Source organism: Nuphar pumila, chromosome 8 (genome assembly GCF_984573655.1).
Source record: "Nuphar pumila chromosome 8, dmNupPumi1.hap1.1, whole genome shotgun sequence".
Classification (NCBI taxonomy): Eukaryota; Viridiplantae; Streptophyta; class Magnoliopsida; order Nymphaeales; family Nymphaeaceae; genus Nuphar; species Nuphar pumila.
This window is the reverse complement of record NC_143256.1, coordinates 15,354,753-15,359,672: the sequence shown is the minus strand read 5'-3', so window position 1 is coordinate 15,359,672 and position 4,920 is coordinate 15,354,753.

The following is a 4,920-nucleotide window of genomic DNA, read 5'->3' as shown; positions in this document are numbered from 1 at the left end:
TTACCTTTTATGAATCAGTCATTGTGTAAATCGCGATATGACGTGTTGTTCACTTAGACAAAGCTCGTAAAGGCAAACCCAATCTAAACTATTATATATATATATATATATATATATATATATATATATATATATATATATATATATATATATATATATATATATACATTTACATATATATTTTTTAATTAAATTTATTTGGGTATCAAATAAACCCAATTTTTTTTTATTTAAGATGATCCATTTGAAATATAGATAGATCCAAAACTTAAACCCTAAACCCCAAACCCCAAACCCCAAACCCCAAACCCTAAAGCCTAAACTACAAACCCTAAAACCTAAAACCCTAAACCCTAAAACACTAAACACCAAACCCTAAACCCTAGACCCTAAACCCTAAACCTTAAATTCTAAAACCCTAAACCCTTAAAACACAAAAACCTAAACCCTAATCGTGATAGGGCATATCATTCTTATAGACAAAGCTCGTAAACACAAATCACGATAGGACAAATCATTTTTGCTTTATGTTCATGGGTGTACAGATCGTGATAGAACACTTCTTCTATAAAAAACAAATCGCGATCTCTTATAGAACTGATTGCAAGCCAATCGGTATCAAGCAAATCGCGATAACATGTAGCCTTTATACGTACAAATCCTTTCAGCCTTTTATCATTTTTTGTGTAAATCACGCTAGGAAGAAAGGTCGTAAAAGTAAATCATAATTTCTGTAGTACACAACGCTAAATGCTTCTTCAATTTTTTTTTATGAAGGCCGAACATTACAACAATTTATTCAGTAGCACTTGTGTGTTGAACTTATTAAAAAAAGAATTATATATTTATAGAATGTCACATTACAAAAAAGAATTATAGAATTACAACAAAGAATTATAGAATTACAATAAATAATTATCGGGATACAAAAATCACATAATGTTTATTCAGTAGCACTTGAAGACTCAGATGGACTATGATATACAAATCGTCTCTTTCTTTTCCTTGGTGGACTCTCTTTTCTCGGTGGCCTCTTGGTTTCCTCGAACTTATTCAAACCACTGGTAATCATCTCTACCAGTGTACCATATTGTGATCGCATTTATCTCTCCAAATTCTGCACCTACTTCCGTAACTCCTTATTCTCTCTCTCCAACATCTCTAACCTTATGACAGAGACTACCTTCTTTTTTGTGAGTTGTGTTTGCTCCTCACCGTGTACTACAACTGAGGGAATCGTTGTTGTAGGCAGAGGGACACGATGAACATTTTTTCTATGCTGGGAGATGACATGTTGGGGGACGGGAGGGATGCATGGGTTCCCAATATTTTCACGTTGCTTCTTCTCAATCTCCAGATTTTGATGCATGGGTTCCTAATATTTTTTAAAATAGTTGAGGTCATATTGTCGTTCTTTATAATCATATGCTATGTTACAAACACCTTATTTGTTCCAGCTATCCAATTGTTTCCTAAAGCGTTCGTGCTAATTCTCGTTCCTGACCCCACCACTATTCATCTTCCTTCTCACTTCCACAAGCTGCTTTGGGGTAGACTGTCCCAAGCCAGCTTACAGGAGAACTTGACTACCATGCTGCAACTTGGCTTCAGATTTGCTAAATAGCCAAATATTGCAGCCAGACAGTCTCGCAGCCTCAGCAATAACCTCTTGGTCCTCGTCCTCCCCATCTTCATACAGTCTCCACACAACCTGTACATTGGAGATTATGGTTTAGGTATAGGCATAATTATTCATGCTAATGAATGCTAAATATTAAAATGATTTATAATAACGAGTGCTAAATATATTACAACGATTGTTGCTAATGAATGTTTTGTATTAAAATGATTTACACTAATGAATGCTACATATTACAACAATTTACAATAATGAATGCTAAAACGATACCGCTTTGTACTAACGAAGACAAAATCATTCAACGATCATTACTTAAGAATGCTAAAGATTATAACAATTTACACTAATAAAAGTTAAATGCTAAAGCGATAACGATTTATACTAAGGAATACAAAATCCTGCAACGATCATTACTTAATAATGTTAAACATTAGAACGATTTATACTAATGAATGCTAAATGCTAATACGATAATGATTTGTACTAACGAAGACAAAATCCTACAGCGATGATTACTTAAAAATGCTAAACATTTCAAAGATTTACACTAATAAAAGTTAAATGCTAAAGCAATAACGATTTGTACTAAGGAATACAAAATCTTATAAGCAATCATTACTTTAGAATGTTAAACATTAGAAAGATTTATACTAATGAATGCTAAATGCTAATGCGATAATGATTTGTACTAACGAAGACAAATTCTTGCAGCGATGATTACTTAAGAATGCTAAACATTTCAACAATTTATACTAATGAATGATAAATGCTGAAACGATTATAAACGATTTTAAACCATTTACCTCATTTAATTGCAGACCATCTAAAATGAACTTAGCATTATCCTCCTTGACATTTATTGTAGCCTATCGGTCGATCTTGGAAAAACCATAAATCGCAGGGCCACACTGAGGACAAAAGGCGACAATATGCTCTCATGCTCAGGCCTACAAAAATAATATATTAGTAAGACTATAACCTTCAACGACATTAGTCTATAACTACCAAGTATGTAATAAATATTTACCTTAACAAATGGCTAAAACCCTTTGACGGTTTTTGTACCCTTACTCACACGGTAAAGTTGACAGCATAAGAATGCAAGAATAGTAGCACCCCATGCATAGTTGTCTACTTCATCGAAGTCTTTCAAGAACTGCAGCCACAGGTAACTTAACCTCGAACCAGACAAATCCGAAAATAGAGTAAGTCCAAAAAAATAAAGAAGGAAGCTGCGCAACTCTTGGTCAGCTCTTTCAGATGCACATGTAGCAGACCGGCCTTCCCATTTATTACGAAAAGAAGAAACTTTCATTAATGTGAAATTTCTTTCACCAAAAATACATTGACCCCAATCCTCCATCGACATTCCTAGAAGGGTCGTGCACTTGTCCCTTGCATTATAGTTTGAATCTCATGCTAGGACAACAATTCTATGGCACTTAAGACCCGTAATTTGTGGCACATCTTCTAGGGTCATGGTGATCTCAAAAGAATCAAACTGGAATGTGTTCATCTTATGATTTCACTTATTGACCGGGTGGGTCATAGTGTTCCAATACGAGAAAGCCACTGAAGTGCATATTTCATAATTGATCATTCTGATATTCACTCAGATGTCCATATTACGACAGAACTGCAGGCCACTGACACCGCCCTTTGAGCTTTTCACCTGGTGCTCTACTTATCTTCTGACCTCTGTGTAGCACAAAATAACATATTATTTGTATCAAATCAAAATTACTCTCATTTGTACTTTTACATGTCGCTATACACAGTAATTCCTATATATAATAATCGTTGCACACTCGCTATCACTGTAATCATATACACAATAATCAATATCAAAGTAATCGCTATACGTACTAATCGCTATACATAGGTCACAATAATCACTATACATAGTAATCGCTATCACAGTAATCACTGTACATAATAATACCTATCACAATAAATCATTACGTAATCGCTATATGTTACATATAAACAGATTCATATATCCTTCAAATTTGGATATTTATCAGATTTGATAGCAAAATCAGAATCGAATTATACTCGAATAGTTTTAGCTTATCAAATGCAACTGAACAATCAAATTTGGTCGGATATAGGATCAAAAATATGATTCACTGAGTGGCAGTTGTGCCAGAGAATGATGTTAAGGCACTTTATGCATTTGAGAAAGGAGGTGAGACGGCCTTTGTATTTGCATTGAAAACTGGATTTAGCAACTACCACCTCATAAAATGGTAGATGCCAAATCCAGAAATGGATTGCTGCCACTTTGTCAAATGCATAAACTCCCTCCAACTACCAGTTCCCATATGGAGACTTATTTCATATTCTTAAGATCGAAATATCATCAAGAGGGCGTTTATTGCATCCCCACCCAAGGGAAGCCACTTCTTGAAGGGACGCATGAGAAAAAGTTCTTTCCCATGGGGGGAAGGTGTGAACCAGTGTTGTCGATATTGGCCTGAATGTCGATGCACCAGAAAATACTGACCTAAATTGGCTATTTTTTAATAAAATGTAAAAAATAGATTAAAATTAATTTTTTATATTATTTTAATGGCTTTAACATGTGTCAAGTTCTGATTGACACAATATTTTTTAATTATTTTTTGGCCAATTCAGAATAATTCACTTGAGAATGGATATTGGAGGATTCACCTGAATCATTGGGCCAAATGATACAAGTCCGATTCCGATACAGACAACAGTGGTGTGAACCCATTTTGACAGGAAAGATGCTTGTTTGCCTTTATTATGTAAACACCACCACATGTTTTCCATGGAGATGTTTGTTTCACCTCCCTTAGTAAAAGTTCTCTTTCCTACGAAAGAGTGTCTCTTTCATCCCCCCCCCCGAAAAGAAAGCAATATCCATGCGTGAACAAAGAAGAGAGTGCGAATAGGCCAAGGGATTAAGCATTCTATTATTTCATCACAATTCCAGCAATGAACATTGCATACACAAATATGATCATGGAAAATATTTAGGTGTATGCATGGCTGATCAGACCGACAAAAGGAGAAGGAAAAAAAAAAACACCCAATATAACCCAAAAAAGGCGAAAAACTCACATAAGCAAAATCATATCAAAACACGAGCCATTCTGCTATGTTCTTCTAGTCTTCAATCAAAGACAAACTGGAAAGGGTTTTCCTACAAACAAAACAGAGAATTCTTTTGACGAAGACTGCACAGAGCAAGAAATGTAAGGCCACACAACTTGCTTCCAAAACCAAATCAACCATCAATTGCAGTTACGATCCCG